At 33.3% G+C, this 22,649-nt stretch overlaps 1 long non-coding RNA gene across 1 annotated transcript; it reads left to right on the plus strand.

Annotated features, from left to right (window-relative positions):
• Positions 1 to 222: 222 nt before the first annotated feature.
• Positions 223 to 5,917, plus strand: LOC141446544 (uncharacterized). The gene is made up of 3 exons (XR_012453780.1): positions 223 to 450; positions 2,802 to 3,070; positions 5,435 to 5,917. It is a non-coding gene; the product is annotated as an uncharacterized lncRNA (long non-coding RNA).
• The last annotated feature ends 16,732 nt before the right edge of the window (positions 5,918 to 22,649 follow it).

Consider the following 22,649-nt stretch of genomic DNA (forward strand, 5'->3'; position numbering starts at 1 on the left):
AACACATTGTGTATTAACGTTGGTAAAACTAAATTCATGCACAGCTTAATCATTATCATTTTAAACATTTTTTTTTAATCTGGGAAAGCCAATAAGAAGGGTTTCTAAATGTTTAAAATTGATGTTAACAATAATTGAAAGTTTTTCCGTATCCCTGACAGATGGTTGACATTTCATTAGTGAAAAAAGAAAAAGCTGAAATGTACGAGTACTTCTTTTCATTAAGAAATTAGAAAAAGGAAACAAATCAACTTAAATAAAGTATTTACTGAGCACAATGTGCACTATTCATTAAAATAGGTTAAATTCTAAATACAATTTTATTATGAAAACAAATTAATTACAAAAAAAAAAACTTTTTCCTACCTTATTGTTTCAGGAAGATTACGGTTTTCAGGCACACCACAGCATCACGATGTGCTCCCACACTAGACACTACACCTAGAATCCGTAAGAAATCGTTTTAAATTATTTTCTGTATTTAAAAGACTGGACATTACACATAAATATATGGATATAATGAATAAATTTTGCTTACTTTAAAGCTTCCAGAAGCATGGCTTACTGCTTCTCCAGTAAGCTAAGAGAAAGAAACTAAACACTGAACATTAACACTAGAAGCCCCTAATTCACTAGACACCTGTAATTTGACCAAAAAATAATGTATTAATTTAATATAAAAGAAATTTGTATATTTTTTACAGTAATGCTGAATATATGAATTTCGCTTACTTTAAAGCTTCTAGAAGCATGGCTTACTGCTTCTCCAGTAAGCTGAGTTTAACACTATATGCACTAAAAACACCTGAAAATTAGAAATATCATGTTCATATTAACATATAGTTAGGGACCGGAGCTGGAGTGTATGGGGCTAAACCTAAGGCACTCATTGAGAGTCCTCTTGGGAGATACGCTACTGTATTTCAGGCCGAGGTCTTTGCCATTAGAGCTTGCGCTGGGGAAAATCTGCGAATGGATCTTAGAAATAGGGAGATTTGCATTTTTTCGGACAGTCAAGCGGCACTGAAGGCCCTCTCTTCCTTCAGAATTACCTCTTCCCTGGTCTGGGAATGTAAAAAGGCCCTAGATCAACTGGCTCGGCACAACAAACTCCGATTGGAATGGGTGCCGGGCCATGTGGGGATCAAGGGGAACGAAATAGCTGATCAGTTGGCCAGGAATGGAGCTAATACTCCCTTCACTGGTCCGGAACCAGTCCTGGGGATCACTAGGGGTGCAGTTCGTGAGGCTCTCAGAGACTGGATCTGGAGAGAACACGAAAAGTACTGGGTGATGCTTCCAGGGGTCAAACACAGCAAGAGGGTTATGCCCTTGTTGTGCAAACAAAGAACTAAAGTGACTCTAGGTTTAGGCAGGAATCAGATTACTCTGATTACAGGCCCTACTCACGGGGCACGGAAGGTTCAGAAAGCACCTGCACAAGATAGGGCTTATTAGCTCGGAACCTTTGTGCAGATTGTGCCAGGAAGTGGAGGAAACGGCCTCTCACCTGTTGTTCGATTGCGTTGCAATTGAGAGACTGCGCTATGACATCTTTGAAACCTTGAGGCCAAAGGAGATAACAGCGCAGAAGGAACTAGTAGGGAAAGCTCTCGACCTTCTTAGGGTACGTTTACAACGGAGCTGTGAGTATAGATGATAGCAGAGATGATAGCTGATAGAGTAAAATATAATCGCTGATTAGTGTGCACAACGGAGCTGTGATACATGCAACATGTCGAGAAGTGAAGAAGAGTTTTTATGTTCCCCAGCAACCAAATGGTATATTTAAAGAAAAAAACGCTTTAGAAAATATCATGTACATACCATAAATAAAAAAACGAAGTACTTTAGGCGAATTTCACTATTTATATAAGGAACTTAGAAATTATCCGGATCGTTTTTTTGAATATGTGAGGATGGGTCCAACCACATTTGACTAAATTTTAGAAAAAATAAAGCCAAAATTAAGAAAACGTAGGAAAAATTGTCATGGAAATCCTATAACTATAGAAGAAAAACTAGTGATAACTCTGAGGTAAGGTTATATTGAGGAAAAACAAATAAATACACATGAAAATAAATGTAAGCACGATTTAAAAAACAAAATATTGTTTAAAAGTAAATAATAAAATAATAACCAAAAATAATGAGTAAAGACAGCACTAATTAATTTTTCTACCTCCATTTTGAAGCTCCGATACTGGAGTTCAGCTAGCAGAAAAATGAAAAATTCAATTCTATCATCTATGCTCGTTTATAGCAGCGCGTATGTGTCACTAGTCGAAGCTTCGTTGTGCACGCTCACATAAGAATGTACTAGGTTATTCTATAAGCGCTGATGCATCACTGCTATCATCTCCGCTATCATCTATGCTCACAGCTCCGTTGTGAACGTACCCTTAGGAGGAGAGGTTTCACCTACTAGGTTTAAGGGGAAGGCACAATAAGCCTCGTGTGGCTGTGGTGCCGTGGGGATAGGGTCCCGCCCCGTCTTTTCAAATCAACATATAGTTATTTCTAATATGATTTTTAGTTATTAATTAATATTTAAGATATATTTGAATGCAATTAATAAGAATAGATCTTTCTTAAGTTCAACTGCAAATATTTTAACTTTAAAGCAAGCATACTTTACCTAAAGTCTTGATAAAAAGCTGCTTTCACTAAGCACACGGACACTAGAACTCACTGCGAATCCTCGAACTTGCAATTTAGGCAAATTTTAAGTAGCAAATTGAAAACAAGAAGTAATTAACATAATTTTATTACTTTTTAAATCATATTATGTTTTTTTCTAGGATCAATTTGCATTTTTTAAGAATAGAAGTTGAGATCTATACATACAACCTATGGAACTAAAATTTTAACCCAAGTTTTGAGATAGAGTTAAAAATTTGTCAAGTGATTACTTAGGGATTTCTAATCAAGTGCAAAGTGTATAAATTAATTCAAAACTGGAAGAATATTGAAAAGTTTATGCTTTGAAGAAATACTGCGTAGAAAGGGAAGAATATTACTGGATAAGGATTTCACCACTAACGAAGTCAAGGAATTCCATAAAATCCAGGTACTTTACATATAATTTACTATAGTTAAAATACCCTTTGTGTTAACTAATAACTACTTTTTAAGTATCTTTTCAAAGCCAATTTTGGCAATTAGGTTAGCAAGTTATTGATTTATATTTGTTAACCTCTTACTGTAAAAATCCAAAAACCAAATTTCTATTTAAAATTTGAAATTATAAGTCTTATTGTTAGTCTTTTATTATAAAAAAAAAAAAAAACAAATTAAGAAAGATTAAATCTGAATGTACATACAAATGTCTTAACCTATCTAATTCTGTAATAATTAAACACTATACTAACAGCTGTTAGTAAGATGTTCTGTTACATAATAACCTGATACTTCTAAAACCTTTTTGAAGGCACTTGGAAAATAAAAAATTCAAATAAAATGACATTTAAAAAAAAAAAATACAAAAAATTAAATCTTCATCGTGAAATTAAAAGAATACAAACATCTAATTAAAGATAACTGAAATTACTCGTGCATTAAAATAAAAACAAACTTCTTAACGAGTAATCTACTTCAGAAGTTGACTAATCTTTTTTTAATTTAAACTTATACAAATACCTTTTCATCTTTTTATCTTTATTTATGAAATTAACCCTGTATTTTGTGGTAAAGTTACCAGTATTTATAAATTCACTGGTAAAACAGAAAGTAGTACATTTTACATATTTGCCATAAGGCCCAAAATAACCAAATTCATGTAGATAAACATTTACTTCTTTACATATATAGACCCACCAATTTAACTTTTCACAAAATACATAAAAAAATAAAGTAAATAATTTAGTAAAATAATCAAGAGAAGGCCAAAAAAGAAAAATAATATAACTGCTAAGTCAGTAAATTCTATTCTACAATGCCCTAAACTTAAGTTATGGTACCTACCAATGATTCATATCCATAAATGTCCTACCTAAAAACAAAGCTTTAACTTTATAATAAAGACAAAACTTTGGGTTTTTATGAAAACTTTTATCTGATTTTTCCAAATTATAAATTACATTTACTTCGACAAAGTGTTAATCCTTAGTAAAATATATTGCATAATTGTGCATATAATGAATGCAGTTATCACCGAGATATTGCTGAACAATTTTATACCTAAATTACTGAGTAAATTTTTTCAGCATTTACAATTTAATTCAGTTAAAAATATTTAAATTGATTCAGTTGTAATAATAAATAATGAATAATTGATTATTTAACTTTGTTTTATTACAATAAATTGAACTAAATGGTCAAAATTTGATATGCTTTTCCTTCTAAATGAACAGCTTATTCACTAAGATCACTAGAATGATCTTAACAGCATTCAAGATTCGTAAAACCTAAATTAAATTCATTTCGAATAATTAATATTTTATCATAAAAATACAAGTAAGATCCATTTTTAACTTAATTTAATGAAACATTAACAATAATTGATACCAAATATAGCCCCCAATATGAACGGCCATATTGGATTTCCTAGACATCCCCAATTTTTTCAATCATATTTTTAACAAATTAATCCAACATTAATCTTAATGAATTTTACACCATTTTTAAACTATAACATCTAATTCATAAATTTATAACAGAATTTCTTGATTAAATCTTCAACTTTAGCTTTACAAAATCAATTTTAAGTACGTTTTTTCTTCCCTCTGAAGTTTATCCACCAAAAATTACTTAAATGAACTTACCAGCCTTCAATTAATGTCAAAAATCTAATTAAAAACACTTCAGATAATTATTTTGTTTATTATAGTTCATTTTTAAACTTGATTTCATGATTAAAAAAGTTAAAATAGTTTATTGGTCATGAAATAGCCCAATCTGAAGGCCATTTTGAATTTTCATAGACCCTAACTTTTTAAACATATTTTAACAAATTAATCCAACATTAATCTTAATGAATTTTATACCATTTTAAAGTTTATCATCTAATTAATAAATTGTAACATAATTACTTGCATAAATCTCAACTTTATCTTAAAAAATTATTAATTAAAATTATGCTTACGTCAGGGATTAAACGTTCATCTTGCACTTGTTACTTGATAATGAGAACTATGGGTGGGGGTATCCAGTTAATGAGTTACAATATATATAATATTAATTAATAATTTAATTATATTTGTATTAAATTTTATTTTTTAATTAGACAATATTAAAGCAATTATTAAATTAGAATTTCACATTAATTATTTTTTTAAAAAGCCACCAAAGATATCATTACTTTTTTTTTTTAATTCAGGACTAAATATTAATACGATTTTAGTTATTAATTTTTTATTTTATATTTAATTTTAAAGTTTCTTTTAATTATAATCACTTTTAATTAATATATTATAATTTTGATCTTCCTTTACAGCACAGCATCCTGCACTTTGTGAAGCCGCCATTGTCTGTGGATCCCATCTTACGTATAGTCCTTATTGTGCAGTTTCTCCTTCTTATTTAGTAATTTATTTATTGTTAAATTTGTGTTAAATTGATTAAATAATAAAACTTAGTTAATAAAATTTAATGATTTGTAATCATTTGTCGCTTAATTCTTACGTGAAAATTATTGAAGAAGAAAGCTATAAAATTGTAAGTACAATTTCACTTTTTGGTGAAATCAATTCCTATTTCAAGTTTTTTATGTATTTATTATATGTATAATCGATAAAATTATATTCAAATGATCGGTATATGTTAATAACTAACTTTTTTATATACGAAAATTGAATTGAAATCAGTTGAACATTCATTTTTGTACTTGTAAAGTTCAGCTAAAGATTTCTTATCATAAAGCAGATTCAGTTACATGTTTAAGATTGATTATGTGACAAAAAAAGGTTGATTTTGTTTGATTATAATGTAATTTTTGAATAAAATATTTATTTAAATAATAATAATTAGCCATTAAATAACATTATATTATTTATTTGAACCAGATTTGCCTGTGTTATTCAAAATATTCTATTTCGAGAATTGTGAGTGGTGGAAAGCAAAGAACCACATCTAAGAAGACTGTTGTTGAAGACTTCATCGATTTTTCCAGTGATTTTTTGCAAAAGTTAGTATACTAGTTTTTTGAAGGTCTTTGATTCTTTTTATGGTATCTAAGATCTATGATTTTATGCTGTAAGAAAAATGATCGTACAAGATTAAGGAAAAGTTTTCATCAAAATAAGATTATATTTTTTTGATAGACGGAAAACAGATTTTTACCAAATTTGGTAGAATGTGATTCTGAATAGAATTTCATCACAACTTTTAAGATTTCATTTAAATGATAAGCAACCACAGACATTTTGCTTTCTTGGTGAACATTTCTTGATATAGTTAGAATTTTGCTCAGCAAATTATTGAGGTATTTTATTATTTGAATATTCAGAGGATGGATTTGACATTAAAATGAATCTGTTAATGTTTTTTGGATTGAAGTTTTGTAAATGCAAAAAAAAAGCAATCGTTAGAAATATCATTAAAAAGAAGCCTTAGGAATTCAAACACAAAATTCTACTGATTCTTAGTTTTTAAAATATCTAAACGAAATAATCATCTTTATTATATGCAAATTAGATAGATTATAGATTTTTGTACTTTCCCTTTCTGTCTAATTCCACTTTTTGAAGGTTAAGCCTTTATAATCAACTCGTATTTCCACCATTGCTTTCTAGATTCTTTCTAAACTTTCTTTTCATTTCTACTTGTTCTGCGCTGTAGCACACTGTTCAGCCTTCTTAGAACTCTTCTGGCTTTGTACACTCTTTAGTCTTTGTTTCTTTTCACAAATTTGAATTATTCCAACGTGTTTCACGTTGTTGATTGTTCCTTGACTTAACACCATGTCTTTCCCTTCTTCATCTACAACAAAATACTCTGTTTTTTTCTCTATTTAAATCATCTTTCTTCATAGTTAGTTTATAGTTAATAGTTTTTTGACTATGAATTTAGCATCATGCCTATCGTGAGCCATTACTACTTTGTTAGGCGCCACGGTAGCCGAGCGGTTAGAGACTAGACCTGCGAAGCTAATATGAATTGTGGTACTGGGTTCGATTCCTGGTCTTATTCAATTCCGATTTTATTTAATGGTTAATAAAAGAAATTTACAGTAAAGTATGTTTGTTAGTCGCCTCCGTCCACGACACCTAATTGGTAGTTGGACGTTTAAGCTCCGCCTGAAAAAATAGGCAATTACTTATTACTACTACTTCGTCTTCTGACCATAAACAGAACTGAGCTGATATACGATATTTTAGGATACGCCCATAACTTTTACTTGGGCGCATTTAAACTCCTACAACATTTTGGGAGAAATATATTATTTTAATAAGTTTGGGTGGCACAATCTTGGTTTAGATCTTTGGATTTTCTAAATGAGCCTGAGTCCGTTTTACCATCTTTGATCGAGATTTGGCACGCTCCTACATACATTCTTTTAATAAAGTATGACCACTTCAACTTTTAGATATTCTAGTGACTTCCATAATTGGCTGTAGGTCACAGAATCATTGGATTTTTCTAAATCCAAAACTAATTGATTAACCACTTACCACCGATTCATCATCAAAAATAACAATTAGATTGTCGTGATCAGGGCCGGAAATTAGATGAAAAGAGGCCCTAGGCCAGGGGTCGGCAACCTATTTTAAGTAGAGAGCCATTTTTCCTTAAATAATTTTAATAAATCTTAACAAGAGCCGCAAGGATGATAGTGTAAAAAACTCTGCAGAACATTTGTATTCATAAATTATTATTTTATGATATTCAATAACATTTAAATGTTTTATATATTTATTTTATTGCAAAGTAAATAAACAAATAAATAATAACTGAACCTGTGTTTGAATGAAAATGGCTATATAACGTACTATATTTTAATATAATTCTATTCAATTTCTAACCTATCACATTTAAAATGCTTTTTGAAAAAATATCTTTAATTCAATAAATGAAATATTCATTCGTTTCAGTAAAATTGAAATAGTATACAATTTATTTTGGACAGGCTGAAGAGCCACAAAATTTGGATAAAAGAGCCGCATGCGGCTCCCGAGCCGCGGGTTGCCGACCCCTGCCCTAGGCTGTTCCACTTATGAGGCCCTCATTCGTATAAACGAACAGACCCAATGAGCCGAACGCGTTGATCTTAACCAATACGTTTTTATGTTTGTTTATTAGTCATATGCATAGGATTTCTCCTTATTTTCGGTTCAGTGTTTTAGTGTTCACTGTTTTTAGAATAGTGTAATTTTAATTTTGCTAACAATTTGAATGTAGGCCCCTCTTGATCTTGAGGCCCTAGGCTGAAGCATAGTTAGCCTATAGGAAAATCCGGCTCTGGTCGTGATGTTAAGGTAAAATCTTTATGGATTTCTTGTACACAAAACACCATCTTATTACAATATGGAGTCACAAAAAGTTTAGAATTTTTAGCTAAGCAACTAAGTAGATCCGGAAATACTGTCTACATGTAGATTTTCTATTCTATGTACATGCATCTATTTACAGTGCATTTTCTATTCGGAACAAGTTGGCTTTCCAGAAAACTTCCTTTTTAGTCCAAAAAAAGGGGCAGGTAAGTGCTTTTTGTATAAAGGATAGCGCATATACCTTATTTTTACACCACGATGGAGCAGCACGAAGGCGAATAATTATTTTATTGTATTTTATAATCGTTTAATCGATTTTGTTTTACCAATTTATTACTTTAGAATTAATATTTAGCATCAAAAGTAAATATTTGATTGGTAACAACAATTTGAGTGAACCTAAAATAAAAATGAACTTGTAACTATGATTAATATTGTTCTTATTGTGGTTTTGGACTAATTATGGTAACGTTTGATCAACTTAGACGATAATTGATCATTAAAGCAAATTTTAGGATACACTAACTATAATTAGTTTCAAAAATGAGTATGTATTGGCCATTTATCAGATGGTATTCTTAGAAGACCGATCGAACTATCTCTTAACTTCTGTTTTTTTTTTCGATCTTTGAAGCCACTGATTCTGTTACTTCCACCTCCTGAGGATGACATCATTTTTTGTCCATTTGAGTGGTCTTTAATCACCTATACATAAATCCACTTATAAGGATTTCTTCATTAATTGAGGAAAACTATATTTTTTTAGAACTCCTCCTGTGGCACACTCTGGATGAATGAAGCATCTACTAAACATTTTCTCCTCGTTTCCACTGCCGTTTAAAGTATCCAAATCTTTGAAATTTCTATTCTTCCTTTTTCTTTTTTTTTATCTGTGATTCCTCCAGGACAGAAGAGATGACAAACTCATGAAGTATTCTGCATTCAATCACCTCGCAATTTCCTTATAATCGAGTTTATCATCTACAGTGAATTTTAGTTGGGTAGTTTTATTTCAAAAATATGTACTCTCCAGAAAAATTGAAAGGAGTAGAAAGAAGGTTAATTAGAGATTAATTTGAAGGAATCGTGTTCTTCTGTCCTTGCAGCTTTATGGAAAGTACACGAAACGTTAGCAAGCATGAGTAAGTTATTTCTCGTATCATTCAATTTATTACTTACTTAATTCAGAATTAAGTCGAATTCAGGAGCGTTGGTGTTGAGCAAATTTTGATTGGCATTTTTGACTTCAATTGACTTTAATTGTAAGTATTTTTCGAGCTTTTTGGATGAAGAAAGTTTGTGAACACAAGTTATTGACTAGATTTTCATTTGTTTTCAACTGACTCTCTTTGGTGTCGACTGTTTGAAATATTTTTGCTGCCCAAAGTTCAGTACTGCTTTGTGTAAGGGTGTTCCTTTTATTTATATAAATCTTAAGTGTTCTAATGCTCATTAAGTTTGTGACCATCAATCGGTTAAATAAGGTTTTGTTCTTTGGATCTCTTTTATGATGCCAGATTCTGCGGTGTCTTGTTTTTATACAAATATGGTTTTGTTAAAATGTTTTTGAATCTGTTTTTGGTTGGTATATTTTGCATTTTGCATTCTGTGGTAGATTGTTTTGTTTAAAATGGGGGCGTTTGTTTGTTCTATTGTCAAAAAAACATCACAAATACTTGATTTTAATAAATAACAGTATTCATTTTATTATCTATCATGTGTAAACTTAACTTTTGGTGGGTGAATTTATGATTCACATGTGCATTTGTGAAAACCTCGGAAGAAGTTCTGTTACATGGCTCATAGAGTGCACTGCTTAGAAGTATTCCCTGATCTGATGCAACAAACTTTTCCAAAAACTTTGGAAGATGCAATTTAAGACTTTAAACTGCATTTCGTGTAATTTTCATTGAACATTTTACACATCTTTTCACTGTAATTACAACTTATAGATTTTTTTTTTTAAATTTTGTAATCTTCCAACCATTATTGCTGTTTAGGAAGATTTGAACGTTTTCAACGTTTAGAATGTGATCTAAATTTAATTGATCTCACTGCCGTTATTGCCTATACTATTAATACTGTCCCAAAAGTTCAACCTTTGTGTGATAAAAGGTGGTGTACAGCAGATTCTTGGTAAACCTCAAGCCTTAAGTCAAATTTGTCTTTGCGCTTTCAATAGGTTTGTAAGTTTGGCTTCCGCATTATCTTTATCCTCTTTTTCATCTTTCTTACATTCATCGTCTTCCGTGGGCTTCATCCTTTTCCAATTCTTCAATTTCAGCATCCTCGTTTGCAACATTTTTATTCTTCTTCTTCTTCTTTTTATGCTATCTTTCGACCATTTTCTTCACCAATTTCTTCACCTTGTTCTCCTGCGTTACTTCGTCTTTATTATCTGTTATAATTAATTTAACTTTATTTTTATATTTAACCCTATTCTCATGGTTTATCCTTTATCTGTTTCTTCGTTTTGTCCTCTTTTTTTTTCACTTCTTAACTTTGCTTCGCATTTATCTTTTTAGCTTTACTTCTAATCTTGCTACCATGGTTACCGCTGTACATTCCTACTTGGAACTCTCCTTATATTCATTTTATAAAGCGCTTAATAACTTAATCTTAAGGCATTGTCCTTTATTATGTCTTGTGTCAATTTACTGCGAACGAAAAATAATAATCCCATCCCAGACAAAATAAAGGTTTCCTCGCTAAGATTTTTTTTTTTTATTATTTACTTCGATCGTTAATTTTCTTCAATTAATGCGAAATGGAAATTAGCATTCTCAGACAAGTTTTATTGATTGTGCAAAAATTGTTTTTGTATAATCTGAACTTAAAATAAAGTGTCCTGTGCCATTACTATTATATTTTTATTTATTTATTTATTTTGTAAATTACGATTTGTATAAATATATACAATAAGTAAATAGGAGGTGAATAAGATGAACTGGTGCGGGAAGAGCAGGAGGAGAGAAGCTACCCAGCGGTAGCACTCTCTATAGAAGAGAGGAGAATGTGAAGATGAGAGTGTGAGGAGGAGAGAGTAGAGATTAGTTCTTCAGACTGTAAGGAAGTCGCGGGGCCACTGGCGATTCAGTTGGCGAGTATTGTTAGGGATGTCAGTGGAGGCGAGAGACAGTACAAGAGGATTAGAGCTAGTCGAGAGAGTAGTATGGAATTTTTTATATTTAGTCTTGGCGAGTTGGTCTATGAAGGGAATGTTGAGGTCGGTGTGAAGAGTGAGGTTAGTCACCGTAGAAAGGAGCGTCAGCTATCTGTCGACAGGAGTTTTGACTGAAATGTTTTGTACTGTCCGTACGTTTTGTAGGTTTGGCCGAACCCCACAGCTCTAGTCCTTAAGTCCACATAGGTTTGAGAATAGTACTGTATATTAATCGTTTGAGATCAATGGGTAATTTGGAGCGTCGTCCAAGTAGTCTGTAAAGCAGTTTCGCAAGTTTCGTCATTGCATGTCTATTAAGTCTAGTGTGTGGGTTCCTCGTGAGTCTTTTGTCTATGTAGAACCCAAGGTAGCGCACCAGATCTATTTATTATATTTTTAATAAGAATTGTTACAAACATATATTTTAAATGTCTAAATCTCCCCAAAATGGGATAGATCAGCGTCTCTGCCCAACTATTGATTATTGTAAATCATTTCCTAACAATTTTAACAGAGAAATACCCAAAAAAACAAACTTGAATTAGTTTCAATAAATGGAGAAGTGTCATTCCATTGGCAATATGTATAATTTCTCCATTTTACTCTGGAATTATAATAGAATTTCTGGATGTTGAACGTCATAGCTAAAAGAGAATTTCATTAGCTGTAAATCATTGCGGCTGGAAGGATGTGAATCCAGTTAGCAACTGGAGGACTGGAGTCTGGAGCGTGGGTGATGTCACACGTAGATTTCCATTGTAAAACTCAATTAGCCAACAATTAGTTTCTCCTTCCATTTATTTTATCATCTGGACAATGTCTGGAATTAAATAATGTTTAGCCGCCTGTTTACTTCATTTATGCATCTAGTGGTGTTAATTGTAATTTTAGGTCAATTAATTTTTATTAATGAACGCGGATTACAATGTTATTAATAATGGCTGGGGCATTTAATGACAGAGTAGGCTGTTTATAGTGTTAATGGAAGTTTTTTATTGTGTCTTACCCCTTGAAAATGGGAAGTATTACATTTGTGCAGATTTTTTTTTCAACGGAAGTGACCGTTTTTCTTTTTGAACGAAAAATAGATAGCGGAAGAAAGAGAAAGATTTTTTTTTAATGACGAATAGGAGTTACGTCCTCAGGATTTGGCAGTAATGCAACCGGGTAAAGAGCCCCCGGATTAGGACGGGATAAGCCTGGAAATGTGGAAGTAAATGTGGATGCAGAAGGGACAGAAGTGGAGCCTTCATGTTTAAACGTGGTAATAAAGTAAGGTAAAGTAATCGCCTATACAATAATCTTCATGTTTAATAATCAATAGTTGGGCAGAGACGCTGATCTATCCCAATTTGGGGAGATTTAGATATTTAAAATAAATATTTGTAATAGTTTTATTAAAAATATAATAGTAATGGCACTAGGTCTTCTGCGTCAGAATAAGTAGTCAAGTTTCCTGTTTTAGCATGGGGTCTACGTCTACCTTTTTATCTTCTCTTCAAGCTGAGAGTTCAGTAGGTGAATCTAGTTTGTTTTCGACTGATTCTCTTTGGTGTCGACTGTTTGAAATATTTTTGCTGCCCAAAGGTCAGCACTGCTTTGTGTAAGAGTGTTCCTTATATTTATTGTAAATCTTAAGTGTTCTAATGCCCATTTAGTTTGTGACCATCAATCGGTTAAATAAGGTTTTGTTCTTTGGATCTCTTTTATGATGCCAGATTCTGCGGTGGCATGTTTTTGTTCGAATATGGTTTTTGTTAAGGTGTTTTTATTTTGCAAATTTATTATTGTAGTTGTTGCTAGGTCTTATCACAGCATCTTTAATCTGCTCCGTTCAATGTTTATACTCTCTCTGCAGGTTTTGATCGTTTCCTAGTTCTTCCATATGGAGAAGTTTATGATATGGTCTCTTTTGCCTTTCTCAGGTATTGCTGGCTCAGAGATTGCCTGGCTTTCATGCCCTATTTTATGAGTGTCGTGGAATAGATCTTTCAGTATTTTGAGATCTTATCAAGAATGATTCCTACATGTTATATTGAAACATCAATGGTGATTACAATGAAGTAAACGTACGACATCTATTTGACAAATTTTCCCGTAAAATTTAATTAGGGATACTTCTAGAAAAGGGGGGTATGAATGGGGGGAATCCCCTCTAAAGTATGATTTTAGTATAGTTTATGGTCCTAGCTAGGAGGTTTACAACTTCTAGAAAAATTTTCAATCTGAACCCGTAGGTTTACGGCTATGAATTTTTCCTTTGAAGATTTTGGCGCTCCTGGTGGCCACCTTTTCTGATAAAAAGGGACTATTACAGAAACTTCCTAGACAATTGAATTTTTTCTAGCCTTCATTTATTTTTATTTTATTCTTTTTGGTATAATGAAAAAAAAGAATTTAGAGATGACCCAGGCTGGTTTAAGACGTTGCTAAGTAGAGAAGAAAAGAAGATCGTTTATTGAAAATAAATAAATATCGCTTTCTATCTTTAAACCACGTTTAAACATGAAGGCTCCACTTCTGTCCGTCCCACTGCATCCACATTTACTTCCACATTTCCAGGCTTATACCGTCCTGATCCGGGGGGCTTTACCCAGTTGCATTACTGCCAAATCCTGTGGACGTAATTCCTATTCGTCATAAAAAGAAAAAAAAATCTTTCTCTTTCTTCTACTATCTCAGATTTTGCTCCAGTCACTCATCCGTTCAAGAGATTCATTAAAATGTAACCTTCCATCTGTCCATTACCTATTTTCCGGTATTTTCACAAGTTCTTTTCCTTATCATTAATGTTTTTTTGGAAAAGTGAAACCGTTACTTTCCAGGCACTTTTCCAGTACATTACAAAAGTTTTGTCCCATCGGACCTAGCATCTTCCAGATTTCTATCCCATTCTTCCTGTAATTTAGTTTTTTTGTTCTTCCGCTTACTGGATAGATCTTGTATTTGTTTTTTATATCTGGTTTTAAATTGGGAATGTACGCCCTGAGGTCCCTTGAATCAAATGAGCCAACGTAAATAGCCACTTTACGTTAGATGTTCATATTTTTTTAGTAAGATTTCCGTTAAACTTTGTATAAAATTTAAGTTTTCATGAAATAAGTCCCATGTAGGATTGTTTCCTTTATCTGAATTTTTTTTTTTTTTTTCTAAGTAACCTTTTTTATCTGTAAAGCTGGAAACATAGTGGAGAGGCGAGCAAAGCGGCGCGATGATAGTTGCTTCAAATCAAAGAGACCGACGAGCAAAGAGTCACATGCACACAGTGACCGAGTTTACTCGAGTTCTCCTTACGACGAGACATGATGGAGAAATTATTTCTATACGAAAATTCTTCCTTGAAAAGTTTGGTATTTACAGCAGCTTAGTAATAGGAGGCTGCAGTGTTCATGATATAAACAGGACATTGATTACATACTAACCAGTGTTGAAGGCATGTTAATCAAGAAAAGGACAAATTTCAATGTTAACCCCTTTAATCCTGTCCCATTCCTTATCCAACACAAATCGGTTGTGATGTAGAGGATCCTATTGGTCCCACAGGAGGTTTCTTTAAAAAAAACTACCCCAATAAATGCAGCAATATCCATTTTAACCTAGAAAATTGAGCGCGTTGAGAGCGAAGAAATCAAACATGTCACAACGCGTTGCTCTACTCTCTCTCTTGGTAGCGTTGCTCTATCTTCGTTTTGCTCCCCACTATGTGCGGTCCCATATGTTAACTTGTGTTTGTTTTCGCCGCTTTGCTCGCCGCTCCACTTTGTTTCCAGCCTAAAACGAATTTAAGTCTAAAATTTTGTTTTCACTTCGTGTTCCAAATTTCTACATACCAACTCTTTCTCTTTTTTTCCTATTTTAATGCGCTTGTGTATGTGATGATTATGATTATAAAGGGCCATAATTAAAGATAAATCAGGAGAATAATTTGGAGTAGAGTTAAAATAAAGTGTCTATTTAATAATGAAGAATGTAATAAACATTTTAATTATTATTACAACAAAAAATTTATTACAGATGAAATGGCCACCAGCAATTAGGATCTGTGGCCTCTAATAAATTCTAAACAATAGTAAAATGAAATTTTAATGCATTAAAATTACTTAAATGTTATAAATTTTAATAAAATGTCAATTAAATCCAACCTTTTCTAAATGGCTGAAATTCTAAGAGCTGGAATTATGAATGAAATGTTGGGTACGTGCTGATTTGTAGGTTTAATCAGCCCTTTAAATAACTTTTTTAATTAACTCTAAGTTTTTATTAAGGAGGTTTTAAGCGTAGGTTTTTAGATAGAGGAGCTGTCTTCTTAAATGCCAATTTTAGATAAGATTGTACGATTCCAACGCCTGTGTAATATTTAGATTTAAAAAATTTCAAACGGAAGTCCCAAGGAGGAAGAATACGATGTCTGTAAATTAAGTAATGAGACTGATTTTTTAAAAATATTTTATTCAAAAAGAATTACAATTCTATATTGTTACCTTCAAAATAACTTCCTTCTGAAGCCACACAGCGCTGGAGACGTTTCTTCCACTCCTCATAGCAGTGCTCGAACTCCGTTACTGGAATAGCCTTCAGTTGGTCGGTTACAGCCGTTTGAATGTTTTCGACTGTCCCAAAATGAGTTTCCTTGAGGTGATTTTTCAACTTCGGGAAGAGAAAAAAGTCACAAGGACTCAAGTCAGGCGAATAAGGAGGCTGAGTAGCCACAGGATTGTTTTTACTGGCCAAGGCCCAAAAAAGCAAGAATGGCGAATCCGAAGATCAAATCAGCATGCTGATTTGTTTTTTCGATATCCACGCTATCCGTATATCAAGCAATTCAGGAAGTGCGAGTCTTTACTAAAAGACTTTTTCTCGCGTTTCCTTGCAATTTTCTTGGCAGGACTTCCGTTTGATCCTGGACAAAACTCAATCGATCAATGATTTTGAAAAACGTTTTTCTCTACGAGAATAATAATGTGGTTCTGTAGGCTCTGTGTGACATCATATTTCCTTAAATTGTAAATTTTTATTTCATTGAAAATATGGTTAATTGTGGAAAGAGAAATTTAATGTGCATTTTTTTAACAACTGTGAGTTCTCAGTTTTCAAATTAGCGAAATTGGAAAAGTCTATAACTTTTTCGCGAGCTAATGAAAAAAGTTTGTTTAAAATGTATTAGCCAATAGGGAAGCCTGAAGTTACTTTTTCTTTTTTTTTTTAATTAAATAGGAAAAATTGCTTCTCATTGGTTGTTAATATATTGGATGATTTTTTAGTCAACAACTATTGGCATTTATAAAAAGTTAATTACAACTTTTTTTTTTCTTTTCATTCCCGAGCAGATTATACACCATTCACTTTGAAATCTGTTGCAAGAGTAGTGGTAGCTAATCATTACAACATAAATTACGTGCCAAGTTTCCTGTACTGGCTGCCTTATTTCCGGGTAGTTTAATTTCTTTCGTTAATACATTTTTCGACGTCTTTTTCTTTTTGGCATTGGCTTTTACCATACAGCCAGCATCGTCTAGGTGCTTTTCACTAGAATATCACTCACTCTCCATTCTTACTTATAAATACATTCGCTTCACACATTCATCCCTCTACTATATACAACTATTTACATAAACTACAGCTAATGGATGGATCAGTATTCTATATTCCTGCCATCATTATAGCTTAACCGAAATTAAAATCTCGAAATCCTTCTCTAATCATTTTCTTGCATTCTTTCTAATCGGCTATAACTTTTAAATACATTTATATTTCTTTGCTAGCTCTGCTACAGATTTAAGCACATAGATGTTGGTGGAGAATATTATGTCTGTTTAGCGAAATGGTGCATCTAAATACCTGTATAAGTCGTCAAACATTCGTTTACTTTCTACTACATAACGTGGACATATCATTATTATATTTCCTGAAATCCTTCTCCTCATCGCAATCTACGCAAAGAGGAGAGTATTATTGCTTAGATTTATCTACAAATTTGTAGCATTAGTGCTAGCCTTTAAGAGAGAGATTTGGGGATTAGAGCTTCGTCTTTCTGGACTTCTCCCTACACCCTATTGGTAACTCAGACGGGTTTTACCCAGAAGGGGGGGGCCTCGCTGACTTTACCACAAAACACCTAAATTTAAGTTGGCTTAACTTAATGTTGGGTTTTTGATAAAGGATTCCTTTTTTTTCTCCTTGTTGATCATCAGGCTTCAGTATCCCATTGTTGGCTTTCTTCGCCTAGGAAAGCACACTTTACATCTTTCAAGAGTTCTGCCTCAAACAGCTGACTCATCCAGTCTGTCCAAATCTGCTTACTTAGCAGCCTAAGGCATCAACTCTGGCCTCAATCAATCGCTTTATTAGAATATCCATGTGATATTCGACCGTATCCATACGTCATGGTTGACATTCGACGTAATTATTGTACCTGGAACCCTCACACAAGACTTAAAAGACAAGAACTGAACAGACGTTACGGACTACTAAGGAGACTCCTTGGACCGAAATCCTCTGTTGAACGAACTAAAAACAAACTTACACTTTACAAAACACTATTACGGACCAATATCGACATATGGAGCAGAATTGTGGGGCTCCGCCAAACCATCCAACATCCAAACCTATCCAATCTTTCCAGTCTAAAGTCCTCCGCCGAATCGTTAACTATGTCTGACACAATCAAATGTTTATCTGTAAATACACATTTGCTAGATGTATATTTTGTACAGTTGCAAATAAATAAATAAAAAAAAATATATAAAAAAATTATTATAACTTGGCGTTCCATCTTCGTCGACATAGTTCTTCTTTGCACACCTACTCTAGTATTTCTTTTAAGCCAGATTTTTTTTTAATTATTATTATTAATTTATGAAGTAATTCTACAGGAGGAGATATTGGGTCAATCTGTTGAATGTATACGGGGTTCAAACTGGGAAAGGATGTAACAATCTCACCGCTTTGTCTGTTGAAGAGGTGTTCCGGTCAGCAAGCCTGTAATCGATTAGGCACGAGTAGAGAGAGGTGAGAGAGAGGGAGATTTTGTTACGTTAATAGGGAGGGGGGGTAGAAATTTGTACCGCCCCTATCTGCACACATATGAGTGTATCTCCACGACATCCAGGAGTGGTGTAGGTAAAAGCATATACTGTTTTAGACCATAGCCTATTTGAATAGCTCTCTCTTTCTGTCTTTGTTCAAGCCTAAATATACATCATGTAGACCCTTTAGTTCTGTTTGTCTGTCAGTTTATCTGCATGCTTCTAAAGAGTTACGCTTAATAACTACACGTATTTCATTATATTTTATTACATAAAAGTAATGCACTGTCTACAGGTGGTTGTCCCAATTTTTCTTTTCCGTTTCCTTTCTCTTAGTAGTGGTTTTTAATAATAAAGACTTCCGCTGTGAGAGAGCTAGAAAGACGAAATAAATTATTGGGTTGGCAACTAAGTGATTGCGGATTTTAAATAAGAAGGAAAATTCAAAATATTCGCTTAAAAATATAACTTTATTCAATTAAGCATTTTTCGTTTTTGTCGATGACCTTTTGCCATATTTCAGGCAGTGTCATAATTCCATGTTCAGAAAACTTCTGATTTTTGCCAGCAAAAAACGAATTAATTGTGATTTTACATCATCAGCATCATTAAAAATTTTACGATTTAAGGAGATCTGTATTGAACGAAATAAATGGTAATCTGAAGGCGCAAGGTCTGAGCTATATGGTGGATGTGACAACACATCCCAACCTAGTTCCAATAATCTTTGGTGGGTGACCAAAGATGTGTGGGGCTTTGCGTTATCATGCTGGAAAACTACCCTTACGGTTTGCCAATTCTGGCCGCTTTTCTTGAACTTCATCGCTCAGTTTGGCGAGTTGTTCAACGTAGACGCTTGAATTAATCGTTTGGTTTCTTGGTAAAAGTTCAAAGTGCAGAATTCCTTTATAATCTCAACAAACTGACAGCATAATCTTTCTTTGTTGAATCTCAGCTTTTGGTGACGTCTGGGCTGGTTCATTTTGCATCATGCACGACCTTTTCGGATTAACCTTGTTGTAAACTAATCTCTTTTCGTCGCTAGTAATCAGTCGTTTCGGAAATGGATCAATTTCGTTGTGTTTCAGAAGCGAATCGCAGACGCTAATGCGTTGAGTCAAATGAATTTTCTTAAGCTGATGAGGGATCCCATAAATCGTGTTTCTTGACGTAGCCAAGTGGTTTTAATGTTTTTTTTTTAATGCATGTACGCGATACATTGATCTTCTCTGCAATCTCACGAGTTGTGCTATGGCCTCATCAACTTCAACTGGACAGCCAGATCGTTGCGCATTTTTCAGTGAAAAATCACCAGAAAGAAATTAGGCAAACCAATTTTGACACTGCCTTTCTTTCAAGGCTTCATGCCCATATACGGCACATAACGTCTTATGTGCTGGCGATGCTTTCTGGCCTTTTCGGAAATAATATGATAAAATTTGTCTGAAATGCGCGTCTTGTTCTTCCATTTTTAAATTGGATAAAAAGGAAACTAAATGACTTATCGATACATTTTTTTTTACTAAATTAAAGGCGGAAGTCCTAACAATAAGAAAACAATCCAGCTCAGATGCTTTGATCACGTAAACAAAGCAAAAGAATGTGCTAAAACCATCTGTTGGCAAAATCCGCAATGACTTAGTTGTCAACCCATTACTTTTTACAAAAAAAGAAGCTCGGGCTTATGACGATTTTTCTATAAAAATATATAAGTAATAATTCCAGTCCACGACACCTAATCGGTTAGACGTTAAGTCTCATCTCAAAAAATAGGCAATTTTACTTTACTTTATAAGTAACTTTATGATTTATGTTTTTTCTTACTTTTATTTGCTGATTAAGTTAGGAAATCAAATAAATTTTATTTTTAAAAAAAGTCGAGACTAATGAACAAGTAGGACTTCCGGTTTTGAGAATTTCAACAATTTAACAATTTTTTTTTTTTTTAATTTTTATTTTTTGGCATTGGCTTCCGCCATACAGCCAGCATCGTCTAGGTGCTTATCACTAGAATATCACTCACTCTCCATTCTTACTTATAGATACATTCGCTTCACACATTCATCATTCTACTATATACCGCTATTTACATAAACTACTGCTAATGGATGGAGCAGCACTCTGTGCTCCTACCATCCTTCTACGAGCTTAACCAAAATTAAAATCACGTAATCCTTCTCTAAGCATTTTCTTCCATTCATACTAATTCGGCTATCGCTTTTAAATACATTCATATTTCATTGCTAGCTCTGCTATCGACTTAAGCACATAAATGTTGGTGGAGAATATAATGTCTTCGTAGCGAAATGGTGCATCTAAATACCTGTATATATCGTCAAACATGCGTTTCCTTTCTACCACATAACGTGGACATATCATTATTACATGTTTGAAATCCTCCTCCTCATTGCAATCTACGCAAAGAGGAGAGGACCTTTTGTTGATCCTGTGTAGATACGATCCGCACACCGCGTGGTTCGCTGCTCTCAGCCTGCTTATTGTCGTAACAACCCATTTATTAGTGACAGTTCCCTTAAACCATGGGTGTCTAGGTAACTGATCTGCCATAGTTTTATAGAATCTACCTTTATCACCATTATTGTAATCTGTCTGCCATTTTTGTAGTGCTGCTTTTGCAATTATACCCTTGATATCGGTGTGTGGTAATTTATAATTAGCCATTTCCCCACTATTGGTGGCTTCCTTTGCAAGTGTATCAACAATTTCATTCTCTTTTATACCACAATGACCCCTTACCCACAAAAAATTAATGCAGACTCCCTTCTCTTTAAAAATGGCAATAGTTTCTACAATCTCTGCGATAATGTGATTCATTCCTGCAGACTGGTTGTGTATATGTGATAATTTACACAACGCACTCTGGCTGTCACTAATAATGGTATATTTTTTCTCCGACAACGAATAAATATATTTTAAAGCCGTTAAAATAGCAATTAGCTCCGCTGTATAGATGGATGCCTCATCTTCTAATTTAATTATCGTAAAATAGTTCCGAACCGGATCATACACAGCACTTCCGACTTTATTATTGATTTTGGACCCATCTGTAAATAAACGATATGAGCCCGGATAATGGGAAGAAATGTAATCTTCGAAGGCCGCGGTTCTCCTCTTTTCCGGTACCTTTATCAAGTCGAAGGAAGTGTTAACACTTAATTCGCTCAATAAATGTTCGTATTTTAAGTTGTACACATCTAACTTATTATTCGAATACACCTTATCTCTAAAGGTAGAGATTCTAATAAAACTTTCTGTGTAAATGGGGCCTTTCTTTTTTGTCCAATATTTGTGAGTGAGTTAACAATTTTTCCGTTTGTAAGAATTTCAACAATTTTTTAATGTTTTAAAAATTAAAGACATATATAATACTACTTCAAAATATATACCCATTACCTTTACACATCCATCCATCACCCATGGGTACTTAGGCATGAGTATTAAGATTAAGATTAAGATTCTAATCGGGCGGCCCTTAAAGGCCTACACCACTGCGACCCCATTTGATCTATTGTGGCTCCCACTACTCTAGAGCTCGCCCTCTAGACCTCGTCCATTTAAACAGACTCTCAACCAGTTAAGCGTGGAATTTAGTTTAAAAAAAAAAACCCAGTGTGCGGAATTAAAATCACGACAATGACGTGTATACACGTGTCGAACGCTGGACAAAACAATCAAAAAAGTTTACAACGTCATTAATACTCACTGCAAGCGACTTTTTCTGCAATTTCTCTCTGGGGCCTTACAGTTTACAGAGCATTCTGTGCTCATTCAAAAAAATCTTGCACCGCTTTCACCGCATGCATTGCTTTAGTTAACTAGAGACGCAAGTGCTTTTTTTACAAGGAAGAAAAGAGCTTTGAATTCTGTGCAAAATGAAATCATGCTCGTACTGAGGTCTGAATCTCTATCTAAGAGGTAAAAACGGACATTGCACAAGGGTTGAGAGCTACTATTTGTGTACATAATTCCCCAATCTCTAATGCGGAGACCAAACATGTACCAACCACTTAT

This window comes from Rhodnius prolixus, unplaced genomic scaffold (genome assembly GCF_049639745.1).
Source record: "Rhodnius prolixus isolate KJV_2025 unplaced genomic scaffold, Rpr scaffold_7, whole genome shotgun sequence".
In the NCBI taxonomy this organism is placed as follows: domain Eukaryota; kingdom Metazoa; phylum Arthropoda; class Insecta; order Hemiptera; family Reduviidae; genus Rhodnius; species Rhodnius prolixus.